The sequence below is a fragment of the Salmo salar genome, unplaced genomic scaffold (assembly GCF_905237065.1).
Source record: "Salmo salar unplaced genomic scaffold, Ssal_v3.1, whole genome shotgun sequence".
Classification (NCBI taxonomy): Eukaryota; Metazoa; Chordata; class Actinopteri; order Salmoniformes; family Salmonidae; genus Salmo; species Salmo salar.
In genome coordinates this window covers 1-18,813 of record NW_025550517.1, presented here as the reverse complement: position 1 = coordinate 18,813, position 18,813 = coordinate 1, and the positions used below count along the sequence as shown (strand labels likewise).

The 18,813-nt window shown below is 41.2% G+C and overlaps 20 non-coding genes across 20 annotated transcripts; 10 read left to right on the top strand and 10 right to left on the bottom strand.

Moving 5' to 3' along the window:
• The first annotated feature begins 1,151 nt into the window (after positions 1–1,151).
• Positions 1,152–1,223, top strand: trnap-agg (transfer RNA proline (anticodon AGG)). The gene has a single exon. It is a non-coding gene; the product is annotated as a tRNA-Pro (tRNA).
• Positions 1,224–1,491: 268 nt separating this feature from the next.
• trnag-ucc (transfer RNA glycine (anticodon UCC)) lies at positions 1,492–1,563 on the bottom strand. The gene has a single exon. It is a non-coding gene; the product is annotated as a tRNA-Gly (tRNA).
• Positions 1,564–2,557: 994 nt separating this feature from the next.
• trnap-agg (transfer RNA proline (anticodon AGG)) lies at positions 2,558–2,629 on the top strand. Its single transcript has one exon. It is a non-coding gene; the product is annotated as a tRNA-Pro (tRNA).
• A 269-nt stretch (positions 2,630–2,898) lies between these two features.
• trnag-ucc (transfer RNA glycine (anticodon UCC)) lies at positions 2,899–2,970 on the bottom strand. Its single transcript has one exon. It is a non-coding gene; the product is annotated as a tRNA-Gly (tRNA).
• A 994-nt stretch (positions 2,971–3,964) lies between these two features.
• Positions 3,965–4,036, top strand: trnap-agg (transfer RNA proline (anticodon AGG)). Its single transcript has one exon. It is a non-coding gene; the product is annotated as a tRNA-Pro (tRNA).
• Positions 4,037–4,304: 268 nt separating this feature from the next.
• Positions 4,305–4,376, bottom strand: trnag-ucc (transfer RNA glycine (anticodon UCC)). Its single transcript has one exon. It is a non-coding gene; the product is annotated as a tRNA-Gly (tRNA).
• Positions 4,377–5,370: 994 nt separating this feature from the next.
• Positions 5,371–5,442, top strand: trnap-agg (transfer RNA proline (anticodon AGG)). Its single transcript has one exon. It is a non-coding gene; the product is annotated as a tRNA-Pro (tRNA).
• Positions 5,443–5,711: 269 nt separating this feature from the next.
• On the bottom strand, positions 5,712–5,783 carry trnag-ucc (transfer RNA glycine (anticodon UCC)). Its single transcript has one exon. It is a non-coding gene; the product is annotated as a tRNA-Gly (tRNA).
• Positions 5,784–6,777: 994 nt separating this feature from the next.
• Positions 6,778–6,849, top strand: trnap-agg (transfer RNA proline (anticodon AGG)). Its single transcript has one exon. It is a non-coding gene; the product is annotated as a tRNA-Pro (tRNA).
• Positions 6,850–7,118: 269 nt separating this feature from the next.
• On the bottom strand, positions 7,119–7,190 carry trnag-ucc (transfer RNA glycine (anticodon UCC)). Its single transcript has one exon. It is a non-coding gene; the product is annotated as a tRNA-Gly (tRNA).
• A 993-nt stretch (positions 7,191–8,183) lies between these two features.
• Positions 8,184–8,255, top strand: trnap-agg (transfer RNA proline (anticodon AGG)). The gene has a single exon. It is a non-coding gene; the product is annotated as a tRNA-Pro (tRNA).
• Positions 8,256–8,524: 269 nt separating this feature from the next.
• trnag-ucc (transfer RNA glycine (anticodon UCC)) lies at positions 8,525–8,596 on the bottom strand. Its single transcript has one exon. It is a non-coding gene; the product is annotated as a tRNA-Gly (tRNA).
• Positions 8,597–9,589: 993 nt separating this feature from the next.
• Positions 9,590–9,661, top strand: trnap-agg (transfer RNA proline (anticodon AGG)). Its single transcript has one exon. It is a non-coding gene; the product is annotated as a tRNA-Pro (tRNA).
• A 269-nt stretch (positions 9,662–9,930) lies between these two features.
• Positions 9,931–10,002, bottom strand: trnag-ucc (transfer RNA glycine (anticodon UCC)). Its single transcript has one exon. It is a non-coding gene; the product is annotated as a tRNA-Gly (tRNA).
• Positions 10,003–10,995: 993 nt separating this feature from the next.
• On the top strand, positions 10,996–11,067 carry trnap-agg (transfer RNA proline (anticodon AGG)). Its single transcript has one exon. It is a non-coding gene; the product is annotated as a tRNA-Pro (tRNA).
• A 268-nt stretch (positions 11,068–11,335) lies between these two features.
• Positions 11,336–11,407, bottom strand: trnag-ucc (transfer RNA glycine (anticodon UCC)). The gene has a single exon. It is a non-coding gene; the product is annotated as a tRNA-Gly (tRNA).
• Positions 11,408–13,713: 2,306 nt separating this feature from the next.
• Positions 13,714–13,785, top strand: trnap-agg (transfer RNA proline (anticodon AGG)). Its single transcript has one exon. It is a non-coding gene; the product is annotated as a tRNA-Pro (tRNA).
• Positions 13,786–14,052: 267 nt separating this feature from the next.
• Positions 14,053–14,124, bottom strand: trnag-ucc (transfer RNA glycine (anticodon UCC)). Its single transcript has one exon. It is a non-coding gene; the product is annotated as a tRNA-Gly (tRNA).
• A 2,429-nt stretch (positions 14,125–16,553) lies between these two features.
• On the top strand, positions 16,554–16,625 carry trnap-agg (transfer RNA proline (anticodon AGG)). The gene has a single exon. It is a non-coding gene; the product is annotated as a tRNA-Pro (tRNA).
• Positions 16,626–16,894: 269 nt separating this feature from the next.
• trnag-ucc (transfer RNA glycine (anticodon UCC)) lies at positions 16,895–16,966 on the bottom strand. Its single transcript has one exon. It is a non-coding gene; the product is annotated as a tRNA-Gly (tRNA).
• Between the last annotated feature and the right edge of the window lie 1,847 nt (positions 16,967–18,813).

Genomic DNA, 18,813 nt, shown 5'->3' with positions numbered 1-18,813 from the left:
CCCCTCGCTCATGACGAAAGTCCCTGCATATTTAAGCATATGTGCTAACGAGATGGAGATTTTTGGACATAAATGAATGAGCTTTTTTTGAACAAAACTACATTCGTTATGGACCTGTGATACCTGGAAGTGACATCTGATGAAGAGAATCAAAGGTAATGGATTATTTACATAGTATTTTCGATTTTAGATCTCCCCAACATGACGTTCTAGTCTGTATCAGCGAACGCGTATTTTTCTGGGCGCAGTGCTCAGATTATTGCAAAGTGTGATTTAGTAAGGTTATTTTTAAATCTAGCAAGTTGATTGCGTTCAAGAGATGTAAATCTATAATTCTTTAAATGACAATATAATATTTTACCAATGTTTTCTAATTTTAATTATTTAATTTCTGACGCTGACTTGACTACCGGTTATTGGAGGGAAACGATTTCCAACATCAATGCCATAGTAAAACGCTGTTTTTGTATATAAATATGAACTTGATAGAACTAAAAATGCATGCATTGTCTAACATAATGTCCTAGGAGTGTCATCTGATGGAGATTGTAAAAGGTTAGTGTATCATTTTAGCTGGTTTTATGGTTTTGGTGACCCTGTCTTTGACTTGGACAAAACATTACACACAACTCTTGTAAATGTACTGTCCTAACATACTCTAAATTTATGCTTCGCCCGTGAAACCTTTTTGAAATCGTAAAACGTGGTTAGATTAAGGAGATGTTTATCTCTTCAAATGGTGTAACATAGTTGTATTTTTGAAAAAATTTGAATTTTGACATTTATTTGGATTCAAATTTGCCGCTCCTTGAAATGCACCTGCTGTTGATGGAGTGCGACCACAGGTGGCGACGCTTAGTCCTCACCTTAGCCCCAAGAGGTTAAAATATGATTGATCTATTTTGTCAATATTCATTTGTCACCTATCATCAGTTTGTGTCGCTTAAGAAGACAGAATGTGAAAAACACAGCAGATGAAATACAAAAAGATTTGAACTGAAGCCTGGTCAACAGTTTGGAAGACTGCTATGCTCACAAGTATAGCACAAACACTCACATGAGGTTCAATCTTTCCAAGCACCATGGACAAGAACAATGGATATCCTCATTGTCATTGCCGCAGAAAGCAAAACTATTTTGTTATTGTGTAAGGCCCGTTGGTCTAGGGGTATGATTCTCGCTTAGGGTGCGAGAGGTCCCGGGTTCAAATCCCGGATGAGCCCTTTTGCAGATCTTTTAACAAGCTCAGACAGGCAGATCTCAGGCCACTGAGTCGCAAACAGCCACCTCTTGGGCGCAGGACGAGGTGGCTGAATGGTTTAGGCGATGGACAGCTAATCTATTGTGATATTCACTAGTTGGCTCAATGTCGCACTTCATTTAGAAAACCTGCAAAAAGTAAGAGCAAATCGTACTTCCACGAAGATTGATTCCAATGTAATAGACTTGAAATTACACCCAGCCCCTAAAACTAGTGAATATGTCATGCTCTGCATTGGCCGGGAATCGAACCCGGGTCAACTGCTTGGAAGGCAGCTATGCTCACCACTATACCACCAATGCTATGTGAAGCTCGCTAGCAACATGGAGACATCGATTCATATCCTGACCGTCATTTTTGTGGAAAGTGAAAATTATTTGACCAAACGGATCGTTGGTGTTAGTGTACGATTATGGCTTAGGGTGCGAGAGGTCCCTGGTTAAAAAATCTATCATTTTAATCAGTACCTGTTACCTTCAGATTAGTCCCGTGACACTTGTGGGGAACGTAGGGCAAAACTGAGAACATTGTGACAAGTGGGGTCACATTAGTTTGTTGCCCAAAGATTTTGGATTCTACAAACAGAAGTTGGCACATAAAGGGTTCCGACTTCAGACGGGTCCCCTGACACTTGTGGGGGACGTAGAGACAAATTGGGAACACCACCGTGTTCGTGAGGGTCTCCCCTTTCCAGGGAGTGGTCATACGAATTTGTAGGTCAAACGGTTCAGAAGCTACAGATGTTTTTGTGAGAAGACCGATTATAGGTATGTCTCATGGTTTGACTAACACCGCTCTAGCTCCACCACCTTTCATTGCAGATGTGGAGGTGTAACATAAACAGTTATGGAGGCTTGAGACAGATACGACACATCTCAATCTCTCTAGTTGAAAACTGATCGATTTGAATGGGTATTTTTTACATTCGTTTACTTTGATTCACGTACTGATGCATCAGTCAACTCAAAATAAATGAGCTCCATTCTTTTTGAAGTTTTATTTTTTCAGTTTCTCTTTTAAAATATTAATTGATCTCATTTTGCTCAATATTCATTTGTCAACACTCATCATCAGTTTGCTGTCGCGGCTTAAGAAGACAGAATGTGAAAAACACAGCAGATGAAATACAAAAAGATTTGAACTGAAGCCTGGTCAACAGTTTGGAAGACTGCTATGCTCACAAGTATAGCACAAACACTCACATGAGGTTCAATCTTTCCAAGCACCATGGACAAGAACAATGGATATCCTCATTGTCATTGCCGCAGAAAGCAAAACTATTTTGTTATTGTGTAAGGCTCGTTGGTCTAGGGGTATGATTCTCGCTTAGGGTGCGAGAGGTCCCGGGTTCAAATCCCGGATGAGCCCTTTTGCAGATCTTTTAACAAGCTCAGACAGGCAGATCTCAGGCCACTGAGTCGCAAAACAGCCACCTCTTGGGCGCAGGACGAGGTGGCTGAATGGTTTAGGCGATGGACAGCTAATCTATTGTGATATTCACTAGTTGGCTCAATGTCGCACTTCATTTAGAAAACCTGCAAAAAGTAAGAGCAAATCGTACTTCCACGAAGATTGATTCCAAGGTAATACACTTGAAATTACACCCAGCCCCTAAAACTAGTGAATATCTCATGCTCTGCATTGGCCGGGAATCGAACCCGGGTCAACTGCTTGGAAGGCAGCTATGCTCACCACTATACCACCAATGCTATGTGAAGCTCGCTAGCAACATGGAGACATCGATTCATATCCTGACCGTCATTTTTGTGGAAAGTGAAAATTCTTTGACCAAACGGATCGTTGGTGTAGGTGTACGATTATGGCTTAGGGTGCGAGAGGTCCCTGGTTAAAAAATCTATCATTTTAATCAGTACCTGTTACCTTCAGATTAGTCCCGTGACACTTGTGGGGAACGTAGGGCAAAACTGAGAACATTGTGACAAGTGGGGTCACATTAGTTTGTTGCCCAAAGATTTTGGATTCTACAAACAGAAGTTGGCACATAAAGGGTTCCGACTTCAGACGGGTCCCCTGACACTTGTGGGGGACGTAGAGACAAATTGGGAACACCACCGTGTTCGTGAGGGTCTCCCCTTTCCAGGGAGTGGTCATACGAATTTGTAGGTCAAACGGTTCAGAAGCTACAGATGTTTTTGTGAGAAGACCGATTATAGGTATGTCTCATGGTTTGACTAACACCGCTCTAGCTCCACCACCTTTCATTGCAGATGTGGAGGTGTAACATAAACAGTTATGGAGGCTTGAGACAGATACGACACATCTCAATCTCTCTAGTTGAAAACTGATCGATTTGAATGGGTATTTTTTACATTCGTTTACTTTGATTCACGTACTGATGCATCAGTCAACTCAAAATAAATGAGCTCCATTCTTTTTGAAGTTTTATTTTTTCAGTTTCTCTTTTAAAATATTAATTGATCTCATTTTGCTCAATATTCATTTGTCAACACTCATCATCAGTTTGCTGTCGCGGCTTAAGAAGACAGAATGTGAAAAACACAGCAGATGAAATACAAAAAGATTTGAACTGAAGCCTGGTCAACAGTTTGGAAGACTGCTATGCTCACAAGTATAGCACAAACACTCACATGAGGTTCAATCTTTCCAAGCACCATGGACAAGAACAATGGATATCCTCATTGTCATTGCCGCAGAAAGCAAAACTATTTTGTTATTGTGTAAGGCTCGTTGGTCTAGGGGTATGATTCTCGCTTAGGGTGCGAGAGGTCCCGGGTTCAAATCCCGGATGAGCCCTTTTGCAGATCTTTTAACAAGCTCAGACAGGCAGATCTCAGGCCACTGAGTCGCAAACAGCCACCTCTTGGGCGCAGGACGAGGTGGCTGAATGGTTTAGGCGATGGACAGCTAATCTATTGTGATATTCACTAGTTGGCTCAATGTCGCACTTCATTTAGAAAACCTGCAAAAAGTAAGAGCAAATCGTACTTCCACGAAGATTGATTCCAATGTAATAGACTTGAAATTACACCCAGCCCCTAAAACTAGTGAATATGTCATGCTCTGCATTGGCCGGGAATCGAACCCGGGTCAACTGCTTGGAAGGCAGCTATGCTCACCACTATACCACCAATGCTATGTGAAGCTCGCTAGCAACATGGAGACATCGATTCATATCCTGACCGTCATTTTTGTGGAAAGTGAAAATTATTTGACCAAACGGATCGTTGGTGTTAGGTGTACGATTATGGCTTAGGGTGCGAGAGGTCCCTGGTTAAAAAATCTATCATTTTAATCAGTACCTGTTACCTTCAGATTAGTCCCGTGACACTTGTGGGGAACGTAGGGCAAAACTGAGAACATTGTGACAAGTGGGGTCACATTAGTTTGTTGCCCAAAGATTTTGGATTCTACAAACAGAAGTTGGCACATAAAGGGTTCCGACTTCAGACGGGTCCCCTGACACTTGTGGGGGACGTAGAGACAAATTGAGAACACCACCGTGTTCGTGAGGGTCTCCCCTTTCCAGGGAGTGGTCATACGAATTTGTAGGTCAAACGGTTCAGAAGCTACAGATGTTTTTGTGAGAAGACCGATTATAGGTATGTCTCATGGTTTGACTAACACCGCTCTAGCTCCACCACCTTTCATTGCAGATGTGGAGGTGTAACATAAACAGTTATGGAGGCTTGAGACAGATACGACACATCTCAATCTCTCTAGTTGAAAACTGATCGATTTGAATGGGTATTTTTTACATTCGCTTACTTTGATTCACGTACTGATGCATCAGTCAACTCAAAATAAATGAGCTCCATTCTTTTTGAAGTTTTATTTTTTCAGTTTCTCTTTTAAAATATTAATTGATCTCATTTTGCTCAATATTCATTTGTCAACACTCATCATCAGTTTGCTGTCGCGGCTTAAGAAGACAGAATGTGAAAAACACAGCAGATGAAATACAAAAGATTTGAACTGAAGCCTGGTCAACAGTTTGGAAGACTGCTATGCTCACAAGTATAGCACAAACACTCACATGAGGTTCAATCTTTCCAAGCACCATGGACAAGAACAATGGATATCCTCATTGTCATTGCCGCAGAAAGCAAAACTATTTTGTTATTGTGTAAGGCTCGTTGGTCTAGGGGTATGATTCTCGCTTAGGGTGCGAGAGGTCCCGGGTTCAAATCCCGGATGAGCCCTTTTGCAGATCTTTTAACAAGCTCAGACAGGCAGATCTCAGGCCACTGAGTCGCAAAACAGCCACCTCTTGGGCGCAGGACGAGGTGGCTGAATGGTTTAGGCGATGGACAGCTAATCTATTGTGATATTCACTAGTTGGCTCAATGTCGCACTTCATTTAGAAAACCTGCAAAAAGTAAGAGCAAATCGTACTTCCACGAAGATTGATTCCAATGTAATAGACTTGAAATTACACCCAGCCCCTAAAACTAGTGAATATGTCATGCTCTGCATTGGCCGGGAATCAAACCCGGGTCAACTGCTTGGAAGGCAGCTATGCTCACCACTATACCACCAATGCTATGTGAAGCTCACTAGCAACATGGAGACATCGATTCATATCCTGACCGTCATTTTTGTGGAAAGTGAAAATTATTTGACCAAACGGATCGTTGGTGTTAGTGTACGATTATGGCTTAGGGTGCGAGAGGTCCCTGGTTAAAAAATCTATCATTTTAATCAGTACCTGTTACCTTCAGATTAGTCCCGTGACACTTGTGGGGGAACGTAGGGCAAAACTGAGAACATTGTGACAAGTGGGGTCACATTAGTTTGTTGCCCAAAGATTTTGGATTCTACAAACAGAAGTTGGCACATAAAGGGTTCCGACTTCAGACGGGTCCCCTGACACTTGTGGGGGACGTAGAGACAAATTGGGAACACCACCGTGTTCGTGAGGGTCTCCCCTTTCCAGGGAGTGGTCATACGAATTTGTAGGTCAAACGGTTCAGAAGCTACAGATGTTTTTGTGAGAAGACCGATTATAGGTATGTCTCATGGTTTGACTAACACCGCTCTAGCTCCACCACCTTTCATTGCAGATGTGGAGGTGTAACATAAACAGTTATGGAGGCTTGAGACAGATACGACACATCTCAATCTCTCTAGTTGAAAACTGATCGATTTGAATGGGTATTTTTTACATTCGTTTACTTTGATTCACGTACTGATGCATCAGTCAACTCAAAATAAATGAGCTCCATTCTTTTTGAAGTTTTATTTTTTCAGTTTCTCTTTTAAAATATTAATTGATCTCATTTTGCTCAATATTCATTTGTCAACACTCATCATCAGTTTGCTGTCGCGGCTTAAGAAGACAGAATGTGAAAAACACAGCAGATGAAATACAAAAGATTTGAACTGAAGCCTGGTCAACAGTTTGGAAGACTGCTATGCTCACAAGTATAGCACAAACACTCACATGAGGTTCAATCTTTCCAAGCACCATGGACAAGAACAATGGATATCCTCATTGTCATTGCCGCAGAAAGCAAAACTATTTTGTTATTGTGTAAGGCTCGTTGGTCTAGGGGTATGATTCTCGCTTAGGGTGCGAGAGGTCCCGGGTTCAAATCCCGGATGAGCCCTTTTGCAGATCTTTTAACAAGCTCAGACAGGCAGATCTCAGGCCACTGAGTCGCAAAACAGCCACCTCTTGGGCGCAGGACGAGGTGGCTGAATGGTTTAGGCGATGGACAGCTAATCTATTGTGATATTCACTAGTTGGCTCAATGTCGCACTTCATTTAGAAAACCTGCAAAAAGTAAGAGCAAATCGTACTTCCACGAAGATTGATTCCAATGTAATACACTTGAAATTACACCCAGCCCCTAAAACTAGTGAATATGTCATGCTCTGCATTGGCCGGGAATCGAACCCGGGTCAACTGCTTGGAAGGCAGCTATGCTCACCACTATACCACCAATGCTATGTGAAGCTCGCTAGCAACATGGAGACATCGATTCATATCCTGACCGTCATTTTTGTGGAAAGTGAAAATTATTTGACCAAACGGATCGTTGGTGTTAGTGTACGATTATGGCTTAGGGTGCGAGAGGTCCCTGGTTAAAAAATCTATCATTTTAATCAGTACCTGTTACCTTCAGATTAGTCCCGTGACACTTGTGGGGAACGTAGGGCAAAACTGAGAACATTGTGACAAGTGGGGTCACATTAGTTTGTTGCCCAAAGATTTTGGATTCTACAAACAGAAGTTGGCACATAAAGGGTTCCGACTTCAGACGGGTCCCCTGACACTTGTGGGGGACGTAGAGACAAATTGGGAACACCACCGTGTTCGTGAGGGTCTCCCCTTTCCAGGGAGTGGTCATACGAATTTGTAGGTCAAACGGTTCAGAAGCTACAGATGTTTTTGTGAGAAGACCGATTATAGGTATGTCTCATGGTTTGACTAACACCGCTCTAGCTCCACCACCTTTCATTGCAGATGTGGAGGTGTAACATAAACAGTTATGGAGGCTTGAGACAGATACGACACATCTCAATCTCTCTAGTTGAAAACTGATCGATTTGAATGGGTATTTTTACATTCGTTTACTTTGATTCACGTACTGATGCATCAGTCAACTCAAAATAAATGAGCTCCATTCTTTTTGAAGTTTTATTTTTTCAGTTTCTCTTTTAAAATATTAATTGATCTCATTTTGCTCAATATTCATTTGTCAACACTCATCATCAGTTTGCTGTCGCGGCTTAAGAAGACAGAATGTGAAAAACACAGCAGATGAAATACAAAAAGATTTGAACTGAAGCCTGGTCAACAGTTTGGAAGACTGCTATGCTCACAAGTATAGCACAAACACTCACATGAGGTTCAATCTTTCCAAGCACCATGGACAAGAACAATGGATATCCTCATTGTCATTGCCGCAGAAAGCAAAACTATTTTGTTATTGTGTAAGGCTCGTTGGTCTAGGGGTATGATTCTCGCTTAGGGTGCGAGAGGTCCCGGGTTCAAATCCCGGATGAGCCCTTTTGCAGATCTTTTAACAAGCTCAGACAGGCAGATCTCAGGCCACTGAGTCGCAAAACAGCCACCTCTTGGGCGCAGGACGAGGTGGCTGAATGGTTTAGGCGATGGACAGCTAATCTATTGTGATATTCACTAGTTGGCTCAATGTCGCACTTCATTTAGAAAACCTGCAAAAAGTAAGAGCAAATCGTACTTCCACGAAGATTGATTCCAATGTAATAGACTTGAAATTACACCCAGCCCCTAAAACTAGTGAATATGTCATGCTCTGCATTGGCCGGGAATCGAACCCGGGTCAACTGCTTGGAAGGCAGCTATGCTCACCACTATACCACCAATGCTATGTGAAGCTCGCTAGCAACATGGAGACATCGATTCATATCCTGACCGTCATTTTTGTGGAAAGTGAAAATTATTTGACCAAACGGATCGTTGGTGTTAGTGTACGATTATGGCTTAGGGTGCGAGAGGTCCCTGGTTAAAAAATCTATCATTTTAATCAGTACCTGTTACCTTCAGATTAGTCCCGTGACACTTGTGGGGAACGTAGGGCAAAACTGAGAACATTGTGACAAGTGGGGTCACATTAGTTTGTTGCCCAAAGATTTTGGATTCTACAAACAGAAGTTGGCACATAAAGGGTTCCGACTTCAGACGGGTCCCCTGACACTTGTGGGGGACGTAGAGACAAATTGGGAACACCACCGTGTTCGTGAGGGTCTCCCCTTTCCAGGGAGTGGTCATACGAATTTGTAGGTCAAACGGTTCAGAAGCTACAGATGTTTTTGTGAGAAGACCGATTATAGGTATGTCTCATGGTTTGACTAACACCGCTCTAGCTCCACCACCTTTCATTGCAGATGTGGAGGTGTAACATAAACAGTTATGGAGGCTTGAGACAGATACGACACATCTCAATCTCTCTAGTTGAAAACTGATCGATTTGAATGGGTATTTTTTACATTCGTTTACTTTGATTCACGTACTGATGCATCAGTCAACTCAAAATAAATGAGCTCCATTCTTTTTGAAGTTTTATTTTTTCAGTTTCTCTTTTAAAATATTAATTGATCTCATTTTGCTCAATATTCATTTGTCAACACTCATCATCAGTTTGCTGTCGCGGCTTAAGAAGACAGAATGTGAAAAACACAGCAGATGAAATACAAAAGATTTGAACTGAAGCCTGGTCAACAGTTTGGAAGACTGCTATGCTCACAAGTATAGCACAAACACTCACATGAGGTTCAATCTTTCCAAGCACCATGGACAAGAACAATGGATATCCTCATTGTCATTGCCGCAGAAAGCAAAACTATTTTGTTATTGTGTAAGGCTCGTTGGTCTAGGGGTATGATTCTCGCTTAGGGTGCGAGAGGTCCCGGGTTCAAATCCCGGATGAGCCCTTTTGCAGATCTTTTAACAAGCTCAGACAGGCAGATCTCAGGCCACTGAGTCGCAAAACAGCCACCTCTTGGGCGCAGGACGAGGTGGCTGAATGGTTTAGGCGATGGACAGCTAATCTATTGTGATATTCACTAGTTGGCTCAATGTCGCACTTCATTTAGAAAACCTGCAAAAAGTAAGAGCAAATCGTACTTCCACGAAGATTGATTCCAATGTAATAGACTTGAAATTACACCCAGCCCCTAAAACTAGTGAATATGTCATGCTCTGCATTGGCCGGGAATCGAACCCGGGTCAACTGCTTGGAAGGCAGCTATGCTCACCACTATACCACCAATGCTATGTGAAGCTCGCTAGCAACATGGAGACATCGATTCATATCCTGACCGTCATTTTTGTGGAAAGTGAAAATTATTTGACCAAACGGATCGTTGGTGTTAGTGTACGATTATGGCTTAGGGTGCGAGAGGTCCCTGGTTAAAAAATCTATCATTTTAATCAGTACCTGTTACCTTCAGATTAGTCCCGTGACACTTGTGGGGAACGTAGGGCAAAACTGAGAACATTGTGACAAGTGGGGTCACATTAGTTTGTTGCCCAAAGATTTTGGATTCTACAAACAGAAGTTGGCACATAAAGGGTTCCGACTTCAGACGGGTCCCCTGACACTTGTGGGGGACGTAGAGACAAATTGGGAACACCACCGTGTTCGTGAGGGTCTCCCCTTTCCAGGGAGTGGTCATACGAATTTGTAGGTCAAACGGTTCAGAAGCTACAGATGTTTTTGTGAGAAGACCGATTATAGGTATGTCTCATGGTTTGACTAACACCGCTCTAGCTCCACCACCTTTCATTGCAGATGTGGAGGTGTAACATAAACAGTTATGGAGGCTTGAGACAGATACGACACATCTCAATCTCTCTAGTTGAAAACTGATCGATTTGAATGGGTATTTTTTACATTCGTTTACTTTGATTCACGTACTGATGCATCAGTCAACTCAAAATAAATGAGCTCCATTCTTTTTGAAGTTTTATTTTTTCAGTTTCTCTTTTAAAATATTAATTGATCTCATTTTGCTCAATATTCATTTGTCAACACTCATCATCAGTTTGCTGTCGCGGCTTAAGAAGACAGAATGTGAAAAACACAGCAGATGAAATACAAAAGATTTGAACTGAAGCCTGGTCAACAGTTTGGAAGACTGCTATGCTCACAAGTATAGCACAAACACTCACATGAGGTTCAATCTTTCCAAGCACCATGGACAAGAACAATGGATATCCTCATTGTCATTGCCGCAGAAAGCAAAACTATTTTGTTATTGTGTAAGGCTCGTTGGTCTAGGGGTATGATTCTCGCTTAGGGTGCGAGAGGTCCCGGGTTCAAATCCCGGATGAGCCCTTTTGCAGATCTTTTAACAAGCTCAGACAGGCAGATCTCAGGCCACTGAGTCGCAAACAGCCACCTCTTGGGCGCAGGACGAGGTGGCTGAATGGTTTAGGCGATGGACAGCTAATCTATTGTGATATTCACTAGTTGGCTCAATGTCGCACTTCATTTAGAAAACCTGCAAAAAGTAAGAGCAAATCGTACTTCCACGAAGATTGATTCCAATGTAATAGACTTGAAATTACACCCAGCCCCTAAAACTAGTGAATATGTCATGCTCTGCATTGGCCGGGAATCGAACCCGGGTCAACTGCTTGGAAGGCAGCTATGCTCACCACTATACCACCAATGCTATGTGAAGCTCGCTAGCAACATGGAGACATCGATTCATATCCTGACCGTCATTTTTGTGGAAAGTGAAAATTATTTGACCAAACGGATCGTTGGTGTTAGGTGTACGATTATGGCTTAGGGTGCGAGAGGTCCCTGGTTAAAAAATCTATCATTTTAATCAGTACCTGTTACCTTCAGATTAGTCCCGTGACACTTGTGGGGAACGTAGGGCAAAACTGAGAACATTGTGACAAGTGGGGTCACATTAGTTTGTTGCCCAAAGATTTTGGATTCTACAAACAGAAGTTGGCACATAAAGGGTTCCGACTTCAGACGGGTCCCCTGACACTTGTGGGGGGACGTAGAGACAAATTGGGAACACCACCGTGTTCGTGAGGGTCTCCCCTTTCCAGGGAGTGGTCATACGAATTTGTAGGTCAAACGGTTCAGAAGCTACAGATGTTTTTGTGAGAAGACCGATTATAGGTATGTCTCATGGTTTGACTAACACCGCTCTAGCTCCACCACCTTTCATTGCAGATGTGGAGGTGTAACATAAACAGTTATGGAGGCTTGAGACAGATACGACACATCTCAATCTCTCTAGTTGAAAACTGATCGATTTGAATGGGTATTTTTTACATTCGTTTACTTTGATTCACGTACTGATGCATCAGTCAACTCAAAATAAATGAGCTCCATTCTTTTTGAAGTTTTATTTTTTCAGTTTCTCTTTTAACCTGTTGGGTCTAGGGGGGCAGCATTTGCACGTCTGGATAAAAAAATGTACCCGATTTAATCTGGTTACTAATCCTACCCAGTAACTAGAATATGCATATACTTATTATATATGGATAGAAAACACTCTAAAGTTTCTAAAACTGTTTGAATGGTGTCTGTGAGTATAACAGAACTCATTTGGCAGGCAAAACCCTGAGACATTTTCTGACAGGAAGTGGATACCTGATGTGTTGTATTGACTTTAAACCTATCCCATTGAAAAACACAGGGGCTTAGGAATATTTTGGCACTTCCTATTGCTTCCACTAGATGTCACCAGCCTTTACAAAGTGTTTTGAGTCTTCTGGAGGGAGATCTGACCGAACAAGAGCCATGGAACGATGATGTCCCATTAGACACCTGGCGCGCGAGTTCATGTTGGGTACCCTCGTTCCAATACGTTATAAAAGAGTATGCATTCGTCCACCTTGAATATTATTCATGTTCTGGTTAAAAAGGCCCTAATGATTTATGCTATACAACGTTTGACATGTTTGAACGAACGGAAATATATTTTTTTCCCCTCGTTCATGACGAGAAGTCCGGCTGGCTTACATCATGTGCTAACGAGACGGAGATTTTTGGACATAAATGATGAGCTTTTTTGAACAAAACTACATTCGTTATGGACCTGTGATACCTGGAAGTGACATCTGATGAAGAGAATCAAAGGTAATGGATTATTTACATAGTATTTTCGATTTTAGATCTCCCCAACATGACGTCTAGTCTGTATCGCAACGCGTATATTTCTGGGCGCAGTGCTCAGATTATTGCAAAGTGTGATTTCCCAGTAAGGTTATTTTTAAATCTGGCAAGTTGATTGCGTTCAAGAGATGTAAATCTATAATTCTTTAAATGACAATATAATAAGTTGATTGCGTTCAAGAGATGTAAATCTATAATTCTTTAAATGACAATATAATATTTTACCAATGTTTTCTAATTTTAATTATTTAATTTGTGATGCTGACTTGACTGCCGGTTATTGGAGGGAAACGATTTCCTCAACATCAATGCCATAGTAAAACGCTGTTTTTGGATATAAATATGAACTTGATAGAACTAAAAATGCATGCATTGTCTAACATAATGTCCTAGGAGTGTCATCTGATGGAGATTGTAAAAGGTTAGTGCATCATTTTAGCTGGTTTTATGGTTTTGGTGACCCTGTCTTTGACTTGACAAAACATTACACACAACTCTTGTAAATGTACTGTCCTAACATACTCTAAATTTATGCTTTCGCCGTAAAACTAAAATATTTTAAAATATTAATTGATCTCATTTTGCTCAATATTCATTTGTCAACACTCATCATCAGTTTGCTGTCGCGGCTTAAGAAGACAGAATGTGAAAAACACAGCAGATGAAATACAAAAGATTTGAACTGAAGCCTGGTCAACAGTTTGGAAGACTGCTATGCTCACAAGTATAGCACAAACACTCACATGAGGTTCAATCTTTCCAAGCACCATGGACAAGAACAATGGATATCCTCATTGTCATTGCCGCAGAAAGCAAAACTATTTTGTTATTGTGTAAGGCTCGTTGGTCTAGGGGTATGATTCTCGCTTAGGGTGCGAGAGGTCCCGGGTTCAAATCCCGGATGAGCCCTTTTGCAGATCTTTTAACAAGCTCAGAGAGGCAGATCTCAGGCCACTGGTCGCAAACAGCCACCTCTTGGGCGCAGGACGAGGTGGCTGAATGGTTTAGGCGATGGACAGCTAATCTATTGTGATATTCACTAGTTGGCTCAATGTCGCACTTCATTTAGAAAACCTGCAAAAACTAAGAGCAAATCATACTTCCACGAAGATTGATTCCAATGTAATAGACTTGAAATTACACCCAGCCCCTAAAACTAGTGAATATGTCATGCTCTGCATTGGCCGGGAATCAAACCCAGGTCAACTGCTTGGAAGGCAGCTATGCTCACCACTATACCACCAATGCTATGTGAAGCTCGCTAGCAACATGGAGACATCGATTCATATCCTGACCGTCATTTTTGTGGAAAGTGAAAATTATTTGACCAAACGGATCGTTGGTGTTAGTGTACGATTATGGCTTAGGGTGCGAGAGGTCCCTGGTTAAAAAATCTATCATTTTAATCAGTACCTGTTACCTTCAGATTAGTCCCGTGACACTTGTGGGGAACGTAGGGCAAAACTGAGAACATTGTGACAAGTGGGGTCACATTAGTTTGTTGCCCAAAGATTTTGGATTCTACAAACAGAAGTTGGCACATAAAGGGTTCCGACTTCAGACGGGTCCCCTGACACTTGTGGGGGGCGTAGAGACAAATTGGGAACAACACCGTGTTCGTGAGGGTCTCCCCTTTCCAGGGAGTGGTCATACGAATTTGTAGGTCAAACGGTTCAGAAGCTACAGATGTTTTTGTGAGAAGACCGATTATAGGTATGTCTCATGGTTTGACTAACACCGCTCTAGCTCCACCACCTTTCATTGCAGATGTGGAGGTGTAACATAAACAGTTATGGAGGCTTGAGACAGATACGACACATCTCAATCTCTCTAGTTGAAAACTGATCGATTTGAATGGGTATTTTTTACATTCGTTTACTTTGATTCACGTACTGATGCATCAGTCAACTCAAAATAAATGAGCTCCATTCTTTTTGAAGTTTTATTTTTTCAGTTTCTCTTTTAACCTGTTGGGTCTAGGGGGCAGCATTTGCACGTCTGGATAAAAAAAATGTACCCGATTTAATCTGGTTACTAATCCTACCCAGTAACTAGAATATGCATATACTTATTATATATGGATAGAAAACACTCTAAAGTTTCTAAAACTGTTTGAATGGTGTCTGTGAGTATAACAGAACTCATTTGGCAGGCAAAACCCTGAGACATTTTCTGACAGGAAGTGGATACCTGATGTGTTGTATTGACTTTAAACCTATCCCATTGAAAAACACAGGGGCTTAGGAATATTTTGGCACTTCCTATTGCTTCCACTAGATGTCACCAGCCTTTACAAAGTGTTTTGAGTCTTCTGGAGGGAGATCTGACCGAACAAGAGCCATGGAACGATGATGTCCCATTAGACACCTGGCGCGCGAGTTCATGTTGGGTACCCTCGTTCCAATACGTTATAAAAGAGTATGCATTCGTCCACCTTGAATATTATTCATGTTCTGGTTAAAAAAGGCCCTAATGATTTATGCTATACAACGTTTGACATGTTTGAACGAACGGAAATATATTTTTTCCCCTCGTTCATGACGAGAAGTCCGGCTGGCTTACATCATGTGCTAACGAGACGGAGATTTTTGGACATAAATGATGAGCTTTTTTGAACAAAACTACATTCGTTATGGACCTGTGATACCTGGAAGTGACATCTGATGAAGAGAATCAAAGGTAATGGATTATTTACATAGTATTTTCGATTTTAGATCTCCCCAACATGACGTCTAGTCTGTATCAGCAACGCGTATATTTCTGGGCGCAGTGCTCAGATTATTGCAAAGTGTGATTTCCCAGTAAGGTTATTTTTAAATCTGGCAAGTTGATTTGCGTTCAAGAGATGTAAATCTATAATTCTTTAAAATGACAATATAATATTTTACCAATGTTTTCTAATTTTAATTATTTAATTTGTGATGCTGACTTGACTGCCGGTTATTGGAGGAAACGATTTCCTCAACATCAATGCCATAGTAAAACGCTGTTTTTGGATATAAATATGAACTTGATAGAACTAAAAATGCATGCATTGTCTAACATAATGTCCTAGGAGTGTCATCTGATGGAGATTGTAAAAGGTTAGTGCATCATTTTAGCTGGTTTTATGGTTTTGGTGACCCTGTCTTTGACTTGACAAAACATTACACACAACTCTTGTAAATGTACTGTCCTAACATACTCTAAATTTATGCTTTCGCCGCTAAAACATTTTAAAATCGTAAAACGTGTTAGATTAGGAGATGTTTATCTTTCAATGGTGTAAAATAGTTGTATTTTGAAAATTTGAATTTTGACATTTATTTGGGATTCAAATTTGCCGCTCTTGAAATGCACCTGCTGTTGATGGAGTGCACCACGGGTGGCACGCTAGCGTCCCACCTAGCCCCAAGAGGTTAAAATATTAATTGATCTCATTTTGCTCAATATTCATTTGTCAACACTCATCATCAGTTTGCTGTCGCGGCTTAAGAAGACAGAATGTGAAAAACACAGCAGATGAAATACAAAAGATTTGAACTGAAGCCTGGTCAACAGTTTGGAAGACTGCAATGCTCACAAGTATAGCACAAACACTCACATGAGGTTCAATCTTTCCAAGCACCATGGACAAGAACAATGGATATCCTCATTGTCATTGCCGCAGAAAGCAAAACTATTTTGTTATTGTGTAAGGCTCGTTGGTCTAGGGGTATGATTCTTGCTTAGGGTGCGGGAGGTCCCGGGTTCAAATCCCGGATGAGCCCTTTTGCAGATCTTTTAACAAGCTCAGACAGGCAGATCTCAGGCCACTGAGTCGCAAACAGCCACCTCTTGGGCGCAGGACGAGGTGGCTGAATGGTTTAGGCGATGGACAGCTAATCTATTGTGATATTCACTAGTTGGCTCAATGTCGCACTTCATTTAGAAAACCTGCAAAAAGCTAAGAGCAAATCGTACTTCCACGAAGATTGATTCCAATGTAATAGACTTGAAATTACACCCAGCCCCTAAAACTAGTGAATATGTCATGCTCTGCATTGGCCGGGAATCGAACCCGGGTCAACTGCTTGGAAGGCAGCTATGCTCACCACTATACCACCAATGCTATGTGAAGCTTGCTAGCAACATGGAGACATCGATTCATATCCTGACCGTCATTTTTGTGGAAAGTGAAAATTATTTGACCAAACGGATCGTTGGTGTTAGTGTACGATTATGGCTTAGGGTGCGAGAGGTCCCTGGTTAAAAATCTATCATTTTAATCAGTACCTGTTACCTTCAGATTAGTCCCGGCTGACACTTGTGGGGAACGTAGGGCAAAACGAGAACATTGTGACAAGTGGGGTCACATTAGTTTGTTGCCCAAAGATTTTGGATTCTACAAACAGAAGTTGGCACATAAAGGGTTCTCGACTTCAGACGGGTCCCCTGACACTTGTGGGGGACGTAGAGATAAATTGAGAACCCCACCGTGTTCGTGAGGGTCTCCCCTTTCCAGGGAGTGGTCATACGAATTTGTAGGTCAAACGGTTCAGAAGCTACAGATGTTTTTGTGAGAAGACCGATTATAGGTATGTCTCATGGTTTGACTAACACCGCTCTAGCTCCACCACCTTTCATTGCAGATGTGGAGGTGTAACATAAACAGTTATGGAGGCATGAGACAGATACGACACATCTCTCAATCTCTCTAGTTGAAAACTGATCGATTTGAATGGGTATTTTTTACATTCGTTTACTTTGATTCACGTACTGATGCATCAGTCAACTCAAAATAAATGAGCTCCATTCTTTTTGAAGTTTTATTTTTTCAGTTTCTCTTTTAACCTGTTGGGTCTAGGGGGCAGCATTTGCACGTCTGGATAAAAAAATGTACCCGATTTAATCTGGTTACTAATCCTACCCAGTAACTAGAATATGCATATACTTATTATATATGGATAGAAAACACTCTAAAGTTTCTAAAAACTGTTTGAATGGTGTCTGTGAGTATAACAGAACTCATTTGGCATGCAAAACCCTGAGACATTTTCTGACAGGAAGTGGATACCTGATGTGTTGTATTGACTTTAAACCTATCCCATTGAAAACACAGGGGCTTAGGAATATTTTGGCACTTCCTATTGCTTCCACTAGATGTCACCAGCCTTTACAAAGTGTTTTGAGTCTTCTGGAGGGAGATCTGACCGAACAAGAGCCATGGAACGATGATGTCCCATTAGACACCTGGCGCGAGTTCGATGTTGGGTACCCTCGTTCCAATACGTTATAAAAAGAGTATGCATTCGTCCACCTTGAATATTATTCATGTTCTGGTTAAAAAGGCCCTAATGATTTATGCTATACAACGTTTGACATGTTTGAATGAACGGAAATACATTTTTTCCCCTCGTTCATGACGAGAAGTCCGGCTGGCTTACATCATGTGCTAACGAGACGGAGATTTTTGGACATAAATGATGAGCTTTTTTTTGAACAAAAACTACATTGATTTATGGACCTGTGATACCTGGAAGTGACATCTGATGAAGAGAATCAAAGGTAATGGATTATTTAAGCATAGTATTTTTCGATTTTAGATCTCCCCAAATTGACGTCTAGTCTGTATCATTATTTCTGGCGCAGTGCTCAGATTATTGCAAAGTGTGATTTCCCAGTAAGGTTATTTTTAAATCTGGCAAGTTGATTTATGTTCAAGAGATGTAAATCTATAATTCTTTAAATACAATATAATATTTTGCAATGTTTTCTAATTTTAATTATTTAATTTGTGATGCTACTTATTTATTGAAAATTTCTTCAATGCCATAGTAAAACGTGTTTTTGGATATAAATATAACTTGATAGAACTAAAAATGCATGCATTGTCTAACGCATAATGTCCTAGGAGTGTCATCTGATGAGATTATAAAGGTTGAGTGCATCATTTTAGTGGTTTATGGTTTTGGTATT